The sequence below is a fragment of the Rissa tridactyla genome, chromosome 3 (genome assembly GCF_028500815.1).
Source record: "Rissa tridactyla isolate bRisTri1 chromosome 3, bRisTri1.patW.cur.20221130, whole genome shotgun sequence".
Classification (NCBI taxonomy): domain Eukaryota; kingdom Metazoa; phylum Chordata; class Aves; order Charadriiformes; family Laridae; genus Rissa; species Rissa tridactyla.
The window spans coordinates 14,833,376-14,852,633 of record NC_071468.1 but is presented as its reverse complement, the minus strand read 5'-3'; the positions used below and the strand labels follow the sequence as shown (position 1 = coordinate 14,852,633).

General features: G+C 39.1%; 1 protein-coding gene across 3 annotated transcripts in view; it reads right to left on the bottom strand.

Annotated features, from left to right (window-relative positions):
• Positions 1 to 18,165, bottom strand: part of LCLAT1 (lysocardiolipin acyltransferase 1) — a 118,442-nt gene extending 100,277 nt beyond the window's left edge. Inside the window, exons 1-4 of one of the 3 annotated variants that reach the window (XM_054194060.1) lie at positions 18,010 to 18,165; positions 17,720 to 17,832; positions 15,441 to 15,532; positions 12,425 to 12,540 (exon numbers count right to left, since the gene is read on the bottom strand). The gene's annotated coding sequence lies outside the window, so the exon portion shown is untranslated. The remainder of the gene's footprint in view (positions 1 to 12,424; positions 12,541 to 15,440; positions 15,533 to 17,719; positions 17,833 to 18,009) is intronic. The other 2 variants (XM_054194059.1, XM_054194058.1) reach the window with 2 other exon arrangements.
• Between the last annotated feature and the right edge of the window lie 1,093 nt (positions 18,166 to 19,258).

Here is a 19,258-nt window from a genome sequence, read left to right as displayed (position 1 = left end):
TCTTACATTTGGGATTTGTTCAGTTATTATAGAGCAAGGGATGCTCTTGAGAAGCTGCCTCTCCAAACCAGAAAGATCTTGTTGAGCTAGCCAGCCATCCAAGGTGGCAACCACTAACATTTAATCAGCCTTTAACTGTTGGAGGAAGTTCCCAACCTGCCGCAGCAACAGCGGGATAGGAACAGGAGAAAGGAAGGACACAGTCATATTAATAGGCGCTGCTGGCATGACCTTTAAAGAACAGCTGGGAGCTACCAGCTTAAGACAGCAGAACCAGTATGAACAATCATGTAAAAAGATCAAGTCTGCAATGACTCCTTGTCAAAAAATTATTTGTAATCTTATTCAGCCTACGTTGCTAACACCACAGGGGGTGTAAAGAAAAGGAAAGACAGACGCCAACTAGTGAAGTCTAGTCTAACAAAACAAAAATATGTATTCCTGTTGCATTATTTAAAGTATAATTTATTCATCACCACCACAGACTATGAAATGTCTGAGCAACTTCAAGAGCACAGAGAAGCCTTTTTTCCTGTCCAAAATACGAAGAGTATAACACACGCAACTGGCAATCACTATTTTATACAACAATGCAATACTATGATTCACTTGCATTAAGTCTGACTAAATATGTCATTACCTTTAAATAGAAAATGCAGCTAATAATTTCAAAACTAAAAATAGAAAGATATATGATGTGAATCCTATGTGATTTACTCCTAATTTGAATATATTATGCTGTCTTTCAAATGTTTTTGTAGGTGCTTATCAGCTTTGCTTTTTTACTTTTTCCACTCATGTTTGCATTATTTTTTTTTTTGCTTACCAAGATAATAACGTCTACTTACAGAAACGCCTTTCTAGAATTTTATACAAAAAAGGACTATATCACTACTACAGTAACCATGCTGATATGAAATGTAGATGCCATTGTAGCTGAAGAAAATCAAATGGTGGAGAAGATGACAATGAAATATGTGGGAGCAAATATGCAAATAAACCCTTTTTAATGAAAGGAAATAGTACTAAAAGTCTTCTAAAAATGTCAGCTAGGGGAACTCAATAAAGGTCAAGACACTTTGAAAAGGACAAGTTAATCAAAGATTTTCTGTATTTACTGTCTTTTGTTACATAATTCAGCACAATGTACTCTAGGTTACTTTAAAGCTAAGAAGTGACCTTTATTGCCAACATTGACTTTCATTATCCAGAAGTCCCGAGTTTTGCTTGAAGAAGCTGAACAAACCTATTGATGTGTAAATTGTCTAAATCCACACCCTGTGGGATACAGTGATGTGAGTCTCCAAAACCACTACTTAGATGATAGAACTTCACCAACATGGTTACTTTTCACTGTTCTTGCGTAAACCAAAATAAACAACAGGTGGGGAATGACCCCAGAACTCACTTCATATATTTTAAACAGCCTTTAATGTTACTGTTCCCACCACTAGAAAATGAAAATAGGTGGGGCAAATATTTTAGTGCCAATAAAAATGTTTCATTTAACAACAAAATGTGCGTCAAGAAGGCCAATTAAAATGTACAGTCACGTTTTGAAGTCACTGAATTTAGAGCCACTCCAAACTTGTGAAAATAAACAAGCATTTCAAAATAGGAGCATTTTCATTACAAAAGTGACAAGCAGATTTCCATCACCTAAAGGAAAGTGACTTGTTAATCTTTTTTTTTTTTTTAAACTGTCACTCTCGAAAACAAAATCAAGAATGAGAGAAATTGTTTTTGATAACTATGCACGCTCTTGAAACCTCTTTTTTTTTTGTGGCTTAACAACCACATTTTCCTGTGTTTAAAGTGCTTCTCCCCCTTATAGCACAAGACCATTACACAAGAGGAGAAACAGCCTATAGCAAAACAGAGTACGCAGCAAGTGCTTCTGTCCTTCCTCCGCCAGGAAAGAAAGTTATTTTCCTGTGGTGGCTTAGTTACAGCATACACTTAAACTGCTCTAACAGCAACTAAAACTACTGCTTTAGTTCTCAATTCACACGCTTCTTAAGACTGAAGAGAGGAAAGGAACCGTGTTTCCCAAATATCACCCCTTATTCTGCAACTTAGTTTAAAGTAAGTATTCATCTCCTCTGAAGCTGATGAGACCTTTAAAGGAATAAATAAGGTATCTTTTATTTTAAGGGGAATCATCTTCCCCCGCGAATCACCTACGGGTGATCCCAAGCCAATAAAGATTGTATGACATTTGCACAACAGAATCACACAGAATGGCTGAGGTTGGAAGGGACCTTTGGAGGTCATCTGGTCCAACCCTCCTGCTCAAGCAGGACCACCTACAGCCTCCCCAAGACCATGCCTAGTCAGCTTATGAACCTCTCTGAGGGAGACTCCATGATCTCCTTAGGCAACCTGTGCCAGTGTTCACTGACCCTCCCAGTAAAAAAGTGTTTTCTGATGTTCAGGAGGAACCCCCTGTGTTTCGGTTTATGCCCAGTGCCTCTGGTCTGGTCACTGGGCACCACTGAAAAGAGCCTGGCTCTGTCCTCTCCCTTCAGGTATTTATGTACATTGACAAGATCACCCTCGCTGAGCCTTCTCTTCTCCAGGCTGAACAGTCCCAGCTCTCTCAGCCTTTCCTCATACATCAGATGCTCCAGTCCCTTCATCATCCTTGTGGCCCTTCACTGAATTCTCTCCATTTATGTCTAGTATGTGTTTGTGCAGGGTCTCAACCCTGAAAGTTTCTGGAAGCATCCAGAGTGTCCTTATTAGGTGGGAAGTTAAGCCCCTGAGCATCCCTTCACCTGTTGCACAGGGTTTCTACAAGCAGCAGAAAGAGAGCTTATGGCCTTCCAAATTCAGCATAAGGGGGTTTCCGTCTTTAACCACTAGAATTATTCCTTTGGTCCTGGTCCTAACTCAAACCAGGTCAACTTTTAAGAAACTCTGAATTATGCCAACAATTCTGAAAATACCTCCCTGCTAGCTGCAAAATTTAGAGACTATAAAATCGCTTAAAAATTCATCAGTCCTCAGCTCCATTTCAAACAGTTCAAAACTTCATGAAGCAAATGTTGGTTTTGCAATATTGTAAGTCTGAGAAAAAAAGTAAGAGGTTAAAAGACAAAACATGAAGATCAAAGACAACATTTTCACGCCAACCACTGACAAAAATAAACAAGAGGAGGGAAGCAGGTGAAACTGTTTCCTATTTTAAAGCTTTTTAGAATGTGTATAAGGTCTCAGTAGTTCTCTGTTATAGTATGGCCTAACAAAATTATTTAAATTTGCTTTGGGAAAAGGTAAATATATTCCAAAACAAAACGAAAGAGTTCACTGATTTTCCAACATTTCTCTCTCACTCTCTCCACATTTTAGTAAGAGGACCCAATACCAAACATCTAAGTAGACTAGAAGTCGTGAGCAACGACTGAAAGATCCTTTTCATTTATTGATATTAAGCCTTTACTTTTTTCACTATGCTTTCCAGAGCCATTTACAGTATCCTGCAGCATGCAAAAAGAATATAATAGACAAACAGAACGAGAAGTTATTTGATAAGCATTTCTTAGGATGTCAGAATTTTTAATAACTAACATTGGGGCAAAGAAGAAAGAGATTAATGGTGATAGAGCAAGAAATAGAGAAAGCCATTCTAGTAAACTCAGCACCAACGCCCTGGCATTGCTTCAAGCTTCAGTTGGGCAGCTGCTACAGACACAGCTTCGCATCAATCACTTTCTGCATCTCAAAATGTTGATAAACTGGAAACTCTGAAGGGGTTTGGCAATGGAAAAGCATCTACACAAGTGTAATGAACAAAACAAAGAAGAACTTGCAAAACTAGCTTTGCACAAGATTGCTCTCACAGGATTCTCCACCCAACAAATACACCTTATGACTTATACTGGTGGGATTTTAGGTATTTTACGGGAAATAAGAAATTTAAAGTAATCTAAAACCTCTAACAGCCTAATCTTAAGCCTTTTTTACCGGTAACAGATTCCGAGCTTCAAGTCAGATTTCACTGCATTAGTCACTAAGGAAAAAATGTAATAATTTCCTGATATTTCACTGAAATTCTTAGAATAAACTACAACAAAAATAAATGATAATCCATTTTAGAAGGAATATCAGAAAAGGATTCTCCTCCAATTGTTCAGGAACGCTAGGGATTTAAAATATTTCAAAATGGCTGGCTGCAGTTCAACACAACATGGCTAATGGGACTCATCTATCAATTGTCCCATAACACTTAAGGTAGTCAAATAATTTCTCTTTATAACTTTCCATCTCTAGCTTCTATGCTGTCAGATAAAGATATCGAACATATAGATGGAAAATTACATCAAGATATATCATAACTGACCCTTTTAAACTGAAAGTAGGTTTTTCTATGCATTTAGAACCAGCTCAACTCAGATGCAAGATGCCCTATTAGAGAACATCTACAATCTGCAATTTTGTTAAAGTTGTTATACATTTTGATAATATAATTTAGTCACTTTCTATTATACAGGACATAATAGAAATATCTTTTGTAGCAATAACTCCCCCCCACCCCAAAGTTCTTACTTCAGAAGTACATAGAGGAGTATTTTTTTTCTCACTGGCATGGAATTCAGGGCATTAAATGTAATTTGTAACCAGATATATCCAGAGAAATGATTACTGTGTCCTCAATCAACAGCTAAAGAAGAGATTTAACTGACCATCAAACAAAGTAAACTAGGTTAAAACTAAAACTCCCAAGCTTCACACCTCATTCAAAATGCATCTCTCCAGTTATCCACCTGTAAAGATGTCTGCTAGCTCATCAAATAAGCTTTGTCTCATTCTAAACACCATAAAAGACTAAGATATATTTAAATCAAATAACTTCAAGTACATTTTCAGGCTTAACTTCACTGTGAAAGCCAACACAGATTGGGCAAACCTGTCTATCACCAATTAGACAGTAGAAGTCAATCAATGCATAGTGGTTCAGCATTAATTTCTCAGAAGAAAGGCACCCTGATCAACATCATTCATCTTGATTGCCAAAGCATCAGACTGAAATCGAAAAAAAGCCGTCCTAGATGGCTAGTACAATTTTCACAAGAGTAACTATAAGGAAAATTTTCATACGTGAATTGACAGATTAGAAGAGGCTATTTTCCTCTTGCTTCTCCTTGGAACAATAACCATATGCTCAATCACACATCTGTAAATACACAAAGAACTATTTCACTCTGGACAAAAGCAAGATTTAAAGTGAGATGCATAAAGTAGGATCTGTATAATTCAGTCAAACTGCAGAATCATTTACGATTGTTAACTGCTTTGCAGAAATAACTTGGAATACTGACAGATTTTTTTTCTAGCCCTGACATGATTAGTGGTCTTGATACTATATTCAGGAACTCAGTCTAGTTACTTCTCTTTAGAGTCAGCATTGATCTCAGATATCCATCATTTTGCATACGATAAAACAGATTGCCAGTAAAGCAGAGTCTCAGACTACAGATGAAGTGATTCTGTGAAAGTCTAACATACAACAGCTAGTTTCAGCCTGAAAAGCATTTAGGTCAGATACAGGACCATCAGAATTTACACGAGGGAGAATATTACCTTTGGTAAGGGGTCATCCGCAGCATAATTACACTTTGCTACACCCACAGCTTAAAGACATGGGCATTCAGCACCACCCAGCACACTGTTAATGACCTGTCACCTTCATATCACAGTCAAAAAACACTTGGGATACTGAAGTTGCACAATCAAACACACAGAAATTATAACACATCAGAATTAAGGCCATTCCTTCCTTTCTGCTTGATTTTTTTTTCAAACAGGAACCCTGCCTCATCCAATACAGGTGCTTTGACAGCAGGGTTAACAGGGAGAATTTACTCTGTATTTCTTTTTCCCCTTCTCATAGTACAGTGCTAAAATTAGCCTAAGCTATTAAAATCCTAGGACAAAATCGCCTTCCCCCCCCCCTTTTTTCCTCTGTATTATGCTTATTATACTACTATCTGAAAGTGTTATATGTCAGTAATTTATTCTCACAACAGATTCTACTTATATTTTCATAACTCAAGATCCACAGCACAAAGTATAAGAATTGTGTCTGTCTATGTCTGTCTAATCTGGAGCATTTCCAGACTAATTTTTTTCCAGAATATTTGTCACTGTGCAGTACATCACATGCACAATTCACAGTTGCTATTAGCTTCAGTAGCAGCTGTGAAATCTTTGCATTCTTTATTTTGTAGGTGTCCAACTTGAAACCTTACTATTCAATACAAAGATCACAATTAGTCATTGTTAATAACAAAGTTATGGATCTTGCTTATCAAGCAAAATGCAAAATCCAGTTCTTGAGAGTGGCATTTAACTAAAGAAACCTTCAGATGACCATCTTCTTCAGTCCTTTACTCAGTTCAGTATACAACACCAACCATGTGCAACAAGTAAAATGCGTTCTACAGACCGCATTCCTTAAATCTTTAAGGCATTCCTAAAATACAAGCCATCCTGAACAGTAAGTTTTTTTATGGGGGAAAAAAGGTAATGTGCTAATGGAATTACAAACCGTCAATTCAAATGTAGAGATGCAGGTGACATTTAAAGATTTAGCCCATATATCATTTGGTACTTATGTTTCTGCTGATATTTTAACCAAGTCTAAGATCACGAGCCCAGCGTGAAGAAAATTTTGGGGAACAACAGCCGCTCGTATCTAATGGCAATCATGTAACTTGAGAAATGTAATTTTAGTATTTTCAAAGAACAAAAGAAAACACACTGAGCTTCATGAATTTCCAGAAGATAATTATAATGAAAACATAGGATATCTTAAAAAGAGGAAGACCTAGCATTCCCATGTACAATATTAATGCTTTTTCTAAAATCAAAAACTCAACACTTAAGTAGGCTGTGAGGGGCTGTGGGGAGACCTTCTAGCAGCCTTCCAGTACCTGAAGGGAGCCTACAAGAAAGCTGGGGAGGGGCTGTTTGCAAGGGCATGGAGCAATAGGACGAGGGGCAATTGTTTTAAACTAGAGCAGGGTAGGTTTAGATTAGACATCAGGAAGAAGTTCTTTACACTGAGGGTGGTGAGGCACTGGAACGGGTTGCCCAGAGAGGTGGTGGAGGCCCCATCCCTGGAGACATTCAAGGCCAGGCTGGATGAGGCTCCGGGCAACCTGATCTAGTTGAAGATGTCCCTGCTTACTGCAGGGGGGTTGGACTAGATGGCCTTTAAAGGTCCCTTCCAGCCCAACACATTCTTTGATTCTATGATATCTTAAAAAGAGGAAGACCTAGCAGTCCCATGTACAATATTAATGCTTTTCTGAAGTCAAAAACTCAACATTGAGCGACATAAACCATAACATCTCAGCATCCCCTTCAACCTCTCTACCCAAATAAAATAAATAAATAAAATGGAGCATTATCTAGAAAGGTACCAGATATAACTGTTTCTGTATTTGCTGCATTTCAGGGTGGATTTGATAGTATCAACAGACTAATGGGGAAAAAGAGCAAAGTGGTAATTAAACCAAAAGCTTACATTTCAAACCACTACAGTAAATCTGCATATTGAGTTTACAACTCCGTAACACCAGCAGGATAGACTGGATTAAAGAAAGAGTAAATCCTATCATATTTAATGTTTCAAATGCCCGATTCAGGTTCCTTTTTATATGCACTTCACTATTTTCCTCTACAGAAGCAAAATAATGCCTCCTAGTGCTATTAATTGCTCATAAAAGAACTGATTTTCAAATAAAACCATTAATATGAAAATCCTGAAACGTAACCTATTTTCTTTTTGATATAAATTCTTCTTCCATCAAGAAGAATCAATGAAAGCAAGCTTATAGAATTTGAAGGTAATAAAGTATAATGACTCCAAGCCTTCCCCCCCGCCCCGTTACACTGTAGTCAGAAATGTCTTTATTGTTCATTAGAGAACAACTTACCTAAGTCAACTTCCTTCTGAAAAAACAAATTGGTGGCTTTTAATAATGGTTGCATTTAGAAGAGGCTTACATAGAACTTCCCTAATCTTCTTCCAGAGCAAAAATAGTTAAAATGTTTTCATTAATCCACTTTTCCTTGACAAATATTTCCTTTACAATGTTTTTAGTATAACTCAACATTGGCTGCATCTTTCTTGACAGCTGGTATTTCCTTAACAGAGAATGTCTCAAATGGCTTATGTATAACATTCTTTCTAAAATTCATTTCCTTTCTGTGTAAGAAGTTAATACACCAGGAGAAAAAAAAAAAGGCAGGAATGTTTCATGCCATATGGGATATAACAGTTCTAGAGTTTTGCTTTAAATTAGCCCAATAATGTTTTTGTAGAAATATTATTAGCATGGCTGTAGCTTAACATTTGGAAAAAAGAAAAATATTTGCCCACAACTTTGCTTCCCTCCAGATCACATTCCAACATGAACTTCACTTTTATGTTCTAGCTCTTCAGTACATGCTCAGCGGAAATCTGACAGCTTTTAGTAAATTTCAGTTAAGGGAGAGATGTTAAGAAGAAAACAACCACCTACTTAAGGAACAACAGACTGATGGTTCTATATCAAATAGCTCCCCAACCAGAAATGAAAGTTCTTGATAACTTCACTCGAAACATTAAAATCATTCAAGACATTGAAATTGGCAGAAACACATACCATAACCTTTCTCAAGAGAAAGGCAGATATTGAGGTCTTGCAAAACAAGATGCAACTGCTCCATACTAACACCAAAACCCAAGTTCTTATGAGCTGGGAGACTTGCACCAGTTGCATGCAGAGGAACTAAGGTCCAATATACAAAAATCCTGGGAATTGGTATCTTTACAGGATATTGAGGCCAAACAAAGGCATTTGCTCTAAATTCTGTAACATAATCCCTGTAAAGTTAGTAAACACTTACCTAAATGGCTGGAGAGCTACAGCAGTAACAGCAGTTTTCAACCGATGAAATACCTGCTGATAATTTCTCTTTCCTCTTGCCATCCTATAAGCATTCATTAAAATATAACTCTTCTGCCAGATCAGATAATTTTCAGCACTGCTGAAGATTTTCTTTCTAAAATATTCTGCAGCCTGTGGAACCCAATGTACAACAATATTTTGCAACTACTATTTTCCATTTTTGGGGTAACTCCTAACCAATATGTCATTTTTGTGATAATCCTAGTAAAAATTATCATCTGTGTTACTACTGTACATATAGAATACATATAGAAATCCAAAGCTACCAGATGGTTTCCTTAAATTTTAAGGTTTGCTAATTTTATGTTTATGAATAAATGACATGTTTCTAAACTTCAGCAAAAGTCTGTCCTAAATATGCCTTTTTCAGCTAATTCTGTATTTCAAGATGCAGTGAGAGATGATGGACACAGGAAATGTAATCTCTCTTTCTTTCTAATATGCAAACTCATGTTAGCATTCTGCTCGCAACGATGATACTTTTTGTTCTGAAAGCAAGCTTAATTCTACATGCCCGGTGCTCATGATAACAAAGCTACGGACAAGATACGCAATGTTAGCACTGCATAGCAGTTTGCTTAGCAGATTTTTATGGATGCCTTATATAAAGTTAAAAAAGAAAAAACAGACATATTTACCACCTCTATTTGCCACTGCCTACATATAAAATAAACAAGACTCTGAACACACTTGGGGCTGCAGGCAACGTGGGAATAACTTAAAAGTTTCCCCTAAAAATAAGGGAAATAAGTATTTGCTATAGCCACTTCAGGGGCACAGTGCTGTGCAGAAGGGTGATGGTCTGCTGAGCTGCAAAGGCACAGAGAGAAGGCAGGCCGTAAGAAAATCTTACTAACTTATGACTGACACGATTAAAGCTTACTAAATCCTGTAAACTTTTCATAAGGTTCTTTCATTAATTCAAAATAACTGCTATTAGTGTATTTTCAAAGATATTCTGCTGCACATCACGTCATACTGTTCTTCGGTAGACTAGCTTACCGCAATTACTTTAACAAAAAAAACCCCTTAATTTTAGCTATTTTCCCTTTAGACAAAAGATAATACATATTCCCGTGTTATCAACAATAATTTTAGCAATATCCCTATTGTGATCACTCAAGCCACATTTGCTTCTGCCTATACTTAATTTCCATTCTACCATAACTACAGAGCCTTTTTCTCAATTTTACAGATCAGCCATCTCTCAAGGTCCTCCAATGACCTACTGTAATAAGAACACACAAAAAAATATAGCTGTTTAACCCTTGACATTGTTTCAGGCATTTGTCATTCAAAAACTATTAAGGCAGCAGACATGATAAACACACAGCTCTCTCATTCACTGTCAAAATCTAAATGGGATGTATTATTCAGTCAAAGCATTGTCTTAAAGTGGCATTTTTTTATTGCTTAGTGAAGTTGACGCTGTTCAACATCTAACCCTATATCCAACAGAGGTGCAAAACCAAATGCTTCTCAATATTTAGGAAAGAGACCAAGATTCTTTCTTCAGAGCAGGACTGAGATACAGTAAGTACAATGCCTACCATTATTACAACATAAGTAAAAAAACTTCCTGCAAACAAAGTTTTTACAAAAAATGAGTGTTCTAAGTAAATTTTGGAAATTGGGATCTAAAGATACAACCATTTATGAAAAAAATAATGAAGTATCTATTTTGTAACAAATAGCAGACCCATGCAAGCACTGGAAATAGCGGATAACTGTCAGGATTTTATTTAAAACTTGGTATTCGAGTGAAAATTTAAACCTGATGTTCCTAATAAGAGAACACACTTCTCTGAGCAAAGCCATAATTTTGGGAGAGACACACCCTTTGTCACTTTCAATGGTTAGAAATAGATGAGTCTGCAAAACACTTCTTGTAAATCAGATTGACACACATGTATTTTTCTAAGGAAACCCTAGTGCAAAATCTATCCATCTCGTGGAGACAGCACAAAATGCAGTAAGACCAATCTCTTCCTAAAACAGTCTATCCCCAAAGTTTAGAAAGATCAAACATACACAGAACATTACATTCCATCTTCCTAGATGGTCTGCAATTATTTAAGAGAGATTAAACCAAACCAAACACCCCCTTTCCAAATGGGAAATGCATGCCAATTCCCAGAACATTAATTGTTTCCACTATCTGATGATGAATTACACGTAATTAGTTCACTGGCAGTGCATCGTTTTTACTTGTCCTGAGGACAAATCTACTGACCTGGGCAAGAGACCTTGAAAGAAATTGCTAAAACTGTTTTCTTTTTAAGGGAATTCACTAGTTAGGTTGACAGATTTCATGGTGTTTTCACACTGAAGAGAGAAGACCAGGAGGCACTGCAGGAGGCTGAAAAGAAATGATTAGCCTTACCTTACCAGACTCTACAGATTGGCTCAATACCCTTGGCATGAGCATATTACCTCACACGTTCCGAAATGTTATACTCAAGAGGTTTTCCATGAGTGGAGAGTTTAAAAAAATAAAAAAATTAAAAATGGACTGACTCCCAATAGAGACTTATCAGGTAAATATTTCTTCTGCTTGTTTTGCTCTTTGAGAAATCTTTTGTAGTTTTCCCTCAGCTTTATTAAAGGACCTAGCGATGACTTCCCTGGAGCACATGGCCCCCAACTCCAGCTGATACACAATCTAAAAAATTTACACAGAAGAACTAGGAACAAGCTCCAAGTCCTGACGATGGCCTGAAAGCTGGAAGCCAGTTTGCAGTTTGGTTCACTTTGAAAAGTTAACTTCCATAGATCAGCATGTGGTCATCACTGTCTCCTGGCTTTATCTTACCAGAAGAGTCAAAAGTTGTTTTTCAATGAGCAGAAAACATGTAACTGCTATTCAGTGAGCTGAATGCTTGAGAAATTCCCACTGTACCACATGAATTCTGGGTAAGAGTTAGTCTTGTTTATGAGAAAAATCGTTGAGTGAAATTAAAAAGTGTTTGTTCCATTTAAGTTTCTTAAAAATAATAGCACAACCTGCAACAATTGGAAAAAAAGGAAGCTTTACCAGTCATTGATAAATTTGCTATTGTTTACTATCGCTATAGTATTATAAGCTCTTTCAAAACCAATGTTCTTTAAATTCTAGATCATTAAAATCACAGTAACAAACATGATCTTGATAGCAAATGGAATTGATCAGCTGAACAGACGCATGATTACTGTAAGATTAAGTATTAAAAACTAGAAGGATCTAGTCCTTCTAGCATCTGAATAATAAAATAAAGCACTTGAAAAACTAAGTCAGATTTTGCACAGTTCCATGCCGAAACCAGGACAGTATTTCTTTTCTGTACTGTTTTCACTAAAGAAACAGTACAGAACCGGCGCATCTCACATAAAAACACGCTGCATTCCATGTAACAGAAATCCACGCAACTCATCTCCCTCTTATGACATTTGTCCTCACGTTTCTCTGTGAAAGCATCTCACCCTACCTGTGATCAGCAGAAATGGTCTATCTGAAGGGAAGTCTACTGACAGATTGACTCCCTTGATCTCTGAACACGTCGCCAACTGGAAAACTTTCCGGGTATAGCAAAGACTTTTTATCCTGTATTTGGGTAAAAACGACAGAAGATTGGTAGCAGTTTTGGAGGTCTTTTTGCTTGGTTATTTTTAATAGTTTTCTAGAAACTGAAACTACCAAATGTTTAGCAGTAATTCAGGGAGTTGTAACAGCCACCTGATAGATTCAATTCAGACTCATTTCCGCTTTTATTTTGGAATACGTATGATGTTGAACATCCTCTACACAAAGCTTAACGCTTGCTGTACATCTATTTACATCTTCACGTTACCAATTGAAAATGGTAACTATACCCTGCTTAAAGAAGTACAAGATGACCAATGAAAACTTCAGTAATCTCCAAAACAACGCTTGCATGGAAGTCTGCGAGAAAAGCAAGCATTTTACTTTGTTTTGATGTCATAACTTAGCTGCTTGATGAGTGGAATTTACAGTTTCTTTCTGAACAGCTACCTTTCAAATTTCAGAAGCACCGCATGAAGTGCTTTCAGTGATATTTATTACAAAGAGACCACTAGTATCAAGTCATATTTGAGCCAGTCTATAAACGTTTTTTGAAAATAAATTGTAAAAACACTTCAAAAGCATTAACCATCTTAAAAACATTCACTTCTACATAAGTTAAATGACATTAGGAGAACCTATTTTTTAAAATATGGCTTGAGCTAATTTTAAACATGGTTGGAAAAGTTTGGCCTACACTGATTAAAATCTATATTTAAATGAAAGGAAAATTTAACCACAGAAACTAGGCTCATTTTAGAAACACAAGCATATCACTGCCAAAGTGCTGTCCTAAGTTTAAATTGCTGTCTGACTAAAACATTATAATTACAAGAAACTAAAATGGATTTCTAAATGTTTCAAGATGAAACAGCTATTGGGTAATTTGCAAGATATGCAATTATCTTCCGAATTCAAACACATAATGCTAATACTCGATCTGAACAAATGCAGGCTGTAGATTGTTCCTCGCATGGAGGTTTGGGAAATCGATGTTAAAAATCAATACCAACAGTAGATAAGAGTAACCATAATGAAACCTAAGAGCAAAATTACCAAGTGATGTGGAATTTATTATTTAGACATAAAGAATCTTCTTTGAGGAAAAAAAAAAAGTTTTGAATCTTATCTACTGCTTCTGTCTCTCCAAGAGCTGATCAAGCTAAACAGAGGATTCTCAGCACTTTCATGACTATTAAAACTGTGCAAGTGGCCAGACGAGGCATTTCAAGCAAGCTTTCACATGTAGCAAGACGGTAACATTTTTACCTTCAAACACCAGAGAGGGTCTTCCTAATAGATTTGAAGGGTCATACAGAGTATTTTCTGTTACTTAACAATTAACATTTATATTTGGGTGGAATCATCATCATACTGACCATGCAAAAGTTAAAAGGGGGAAAAAAAATAATACACACTAGCACTAGCCACAGATCTGTATGTTTGTTTCACGTATAGCCGAAACAAATTCCAGTTACTTTGAACAGTAAGTTAAATCTTGATCTGCGACAACCATTACCAGTCTGATACAAATAACCGTATCACAGGAAATCAAAGTAACTCCATTCCTGTTTAAAAAATCATGATTGTGCGTACTTGTCAGTACCTGCACTGCCTGCCATTGTTGGTCTTTGATTTAGCAAGAACAGTGCATGGCTTGGTTGTGTTTTGTTTCTTGTTCTCCTGTAAAAGCCTGGGATTTTGGTTATCTTTTGACTCTTCTCGCTCAAACCAGCTCTGTCATTTCAATGGGTTGGTGAAGGAGTACAAAACAATCTATCACTCATATATTAAATCACACCGGAAAATGTGAGCATGTCTGGGGACACAGTAGTTTAAAGGAAGACTTCCATGATTCAAACAGTAATTTTATAAAAGACTAAACTATTTTCAAAAATAATTAATTCTCTTTTACATGCAACATGTGGTGAGACACATAACTGCTTCATACAGACTCATCAGGCAGTCTATTCATTTAGTCTTCATGGCACCTCTGAAGCTGCCATCAAAAGAGAAGAGCAAATAGATACAGATTTCATTCAACCATGAGATATGCTGGATGTCTTAAAAACAACAAAACCACCGTAAGCTCAAGGAGAAAGCATTTGATACTAAGGAATACCTTTCAGAACCACTGGAATGAAAGCAATACCTGCTCCCTTGCTACCTAAAATAACATAAATAGCACATATTATACCAAAGGATGCCCAAAAAAACCACTCCCTTAAGAGCGATGGGACTTTTAATATCATAGATGCAAAGTCTTAGAAAGGAATGTTTAAAAGCAGCAAGATTGAAAAAAAACAGGTTTGTTTCAAGGAATCCCAGGGGATGGGGTGTGCAGAAACAAACACCAAAAAATAAGCCTGATGTCAGATTAAAGGCAGATTCATTTTCTCAAACTCATGAAAGTATAGTGGGTGAACCTAGTAGAGCAATTAATTTTGTATTGACGAGTAAAGACTCCCTCAGTTTTAAACCCCTAAGCATGTAAGACACCCTAATACAAACATGAAATTAAGTAATTAAGTTTACTATAGCAAAACAAATTCACAAGCAAACTATTTCAGCTAAGAGAAAAAGAAGAGACATTTTGCCTACATTTCAAGAAGTCTGCTAACATTGCTATCTCACATCTCATAGTGGCCTGCAGCAGCAACAATGGACTTTATAACACAGAATGGTCTTTCAAGAGAGATTTACTTTTTGGCCAGGTCAAAAAAAAGTCACATAAAACCAAACTGCGAGCCTTTGCACACACTCAGTGGGGCCTTGTTTCAAAAAGTCAACTCTCTAAAGGTTCCATTTTCCCCTCTCTTAGCTCTAAGTGCTGACTAAACAACACACATGCAACACAGACAAGCCAGCTCTCCTCAGTCCATAGCTAATAAAACATTAAAGCAGATTATGGAACTTAATACCAGATACTGAATATGAGGAGTCTTGTCCATGTGTTCTCAGCAACACGACCTGAAGAAATAAGGGAGCAAGGAAGGGACAACCTTGAACAAGTCTGTAAGTGGAGAACAGGAGAATAAAATTAGGAAAAAAAGAAAGACAGAGGAAAACAAAGATCATTTGTACGGGATGACTAGGTAGTAGGAAAGCATAAACTGAGACAGAGACTCTGCATCTCCCAAGAAGCTGGAAGAAGCAGCCAACGAAAGGAAAAGGTCTGTTTTGGCAAAGCAGAGGTTGGAGGAGTGGGGGGCGGCAGCACACTGAAAGACAGGAAAAGTGACAGGCAAGAATATAAATGTGACTGTCTAAATAAAAATTAAGAGACAAAAACTCCACAGGGAGAAGTCTTGGACAGAATCAAATAGAAAGGCCAGCAGAAGGACAAGAGGACTTGCACCTGAGGCAGTTCAGGTGATTACAAATCTAGCCTGGCATTATTAAAAATAGCTGCTGTAGAAGCAGAATAAGATGAAACTCATGACAGCCTGCCACCTGAGAGACTGGAGAAAGGATTTGCTGGATCAAGTAACCCTAACACTGCTAAAACCCCAGGCCGATGTGAAGATGATGCCTCATTACACTTCCAATTTTCTTTTCAGATTGCTTTTGCGAGGAGGGTAGGGAACTCCATGAAAGTAAAACTCATTAAGACTGAGGAGTTGGAACATACCAGAATCAAGGTTTCTCTACACAACTTCAGTTGGCTTTCACAGTAGGATACAATATTATTTTTCCTTCAAGGTTCCTGCCTCACTGAGTACACAGGGCGGACCAGCCCCTGAGGTCTAAATAATGCTTTGTAAGAGGCTTCCCTTTTTTAGCACAGAAGCTCTTTGGCAAGAAGTGAATGGAGAAAAGACTCTGGAAAGATGGGAAAATTCCTCCACAGACTCAGACTCCCTTCACTCTTACCACATATTCCCTACACATGGCTGACTTTTCTTTTTTTGATCCAAACTCTTCAGAAGTTTTAAGTGTAGTCCTTATTTTCTGAATGACCAATTTGAGATTTGGTTTCTCAAGGTAGTTTCACATTATATTTAACCCTCAGCTGGTTTACATTAGTGCAGGAGGAGAAACAGCTTTCATTCCTATCAGACCAAACGCTCAATAGAATAGGTTCCATGTGACAGAAAGCCATCCGCATAAAACTGTTAGATCAACTGTCCCTGCAACCATCCAACCACTAAATCCACTACAAAGAGAGTAGCAGTAACCCACGGCCAGTGATGCTGAAGGAGTGAGACCACACTTTTCAGCTGCAGCCCACACATCGACCAAACTATGTCTTCACACTGTTAAACTGTACCTCAATTTGCTGAGGAGCCAGATAGCACAGCTGCCAGTGAAGGTTTACATTCAGAGTATTAGATAATACTATAAAATCTGATTACAAAGTCAACCAACCCATTTCAGCTTTCTGCGTTCATTTTAAGACATACTTTGGCTTTCTTCCTTTTTTTAATCCTAGTTTCGCCATTTGTAATGTAAGAAGAAGAGGGGAAAAAAAAGACCATCTGTTAATCTCTGTGTTACAGCAGAGTAAGTTTGTGCTTGAGAAATAATATTAAAGCATTGTTGTGGTAACCACAACTGAAAGCTCCTGGGGTCCAAAAGCAGAGAGTGGGTGGTGTCTTCAAAACAAGAGCATGAAGTAAATGAGATATGGCAATACTTAGCAATCAATAAGCAAAACACACTACCCCATTATGCGAGCACAGTCCACTCAGTGCACTAGCGTAAATCGAGATTAAAAAAAGGCTAGTGGCTACCAAGTACTGTATCACAGTGAATACACATAAGCACCAATGTGAAGCTGCACGCGTAGTTTAATTCTAGTATTTATTTAAGGTACGCAGCTTTCCACAGCCACAGTTATGTTCTGAACAGCCTGGTTGTGAAACGCCACATGCCTTGTTCCATACTCACGCCACACTTCTTACACAAGGACCATTCAGGTCAAAGTTTAGCTTTGCCAGAGGGCAAATCTAGCCGAGACAGCAGCAAACATGCCAATACCAACAGGAGAAGTGACGACAGGCACAGTAAACAGGGAAAACCACCCAGCTACAGTTGGCAAAAACTGACTGACTTCTGTGTATGTGCGAGTCATAACAAGAGACTCTGCTTTTTCCAAAAGGAAGGATACTAAGGATGAGATTATAGCAACAAGCCTCCGTTTATTCCTCTAGATGTAATAAACCCAGCAGTACTGAAACCAAGGTTTCGGGTAACGTACACGTTCCGCACACACTGAACGTATCCCCAGGCGAAGCTCAAGCGCTCTCCTCCAGCGACTCCTCCTCTGGCATCGCCGCGGCTCCCGGCCCTCCTACAGCGCGCCGACCATGCCTGGGGAGAGACAGCAGGAGGGTCACAGCGGGGCAGGCCGCACCTCAGCGAGAAAACAACCGGCAAGGCCGGGCCAGCGGCGGACACCCGGAGCGGCTGGTCAGCCCCGCCGCCGGACCACCCGTGCCCGCCCGCCCGCCCGCTCGCTCGCTCGCTCCCTCCCTCACTCTCCCTCACCTGAGACGGGGCAGCGCCGCGGCGGGAGGAGGCTCCGCTCCGCTCCCCACTCAGGAAGCCGCCGCCGCGGGGAGCGCGGCCGCGCTAGCACCCAGCGTCGCCAGGGCCGCCGCCGCCGCCATGTTCCCGCTACCACCGGCGACCTCTGACCCCCCCCAATCACTTCCGGTCACGGCTGTCAAGCCGTTGCCATGACAGCGCTGCCGGCCCCGGCCGCCCTTAAAGGGGCAGCAACCACTTCACCACCACCCACCACCCCTCGCAACCCCACGCCCACTCCTTACACACACACACTCCTTACACACACAGACCTAGGGAGCGACCAGGTGTCTGAGGGAGCTGTGTGCCCGGGGGCGGCAGGCACCCCACCGCCCTGAGGCCCAGCCCCGCTGCCCTCGGCCACCTCTCCACCAGGCTCCAGGAGTCTGGGCCCCAGCTCGCCTCAAAAGTGGGTTTAAACCAGGCCTTTCAGGGTACGCAGAGCCCTGCTGCCGCTCCCACAGGGCAGCAGGTGGGAGAGGATGGCTTCGGGCACTCGGGAAGACAAAGCACTCGTCTTAATTTAGTTATTAGCTAAAAAGGGGACAGTGATTCATCTGCCCAACAGTGCTGTATGGAGGGGAAAATCCTGCTATTGTTAGCTGTGGATTTTGTCATAAAATAGCCTGTCGAGTGCGAGAGAAGTGGAAAATGATTGTGGCATGGTTTCCACTCTGCCGTGAGGAGATGGTTTCTCTTAACTTTCTCTGAAACTGGCAATATTTTCAGCTTTTATTGCACCATGCTTTACTGCTGCTCACTGTGGACGCGGTTAACCTTTTTATACGCTTTCCACATGTATGATTTATAAGGTAAACAAATCTGGTGAAACCCCCAATCCAAGAAGGAAAACTCCAGGAGGTTTTAAGTAAAGTTTTATGCTTGTGTAAAACCAAAGTGCGCCCATGCCCGGCTGACTAGAGCTGTTGGATTAGGACCAAAGCGACCTGGGATCTCTTTCTAACCCCACAACAATTTCACGTGCTCAGGTGAACATGCCCCTCTGCAAAACTCCTGCAAAGTACAAATACCAGGGCAAAATCTGATGCCAAACCCATTTAGGGATATATTGCCCCATAGCCACCCCCCTGGTGGGATCCCTCTTTTCTACTGCAGTTAGTTTTGAGGAAAACACCATCTCTTCTGAAGTGCCTACAATCATTCAGTGAGAAGTCATTGCCTTAATAAGTACCTTCCCAGAGCTGAGAAT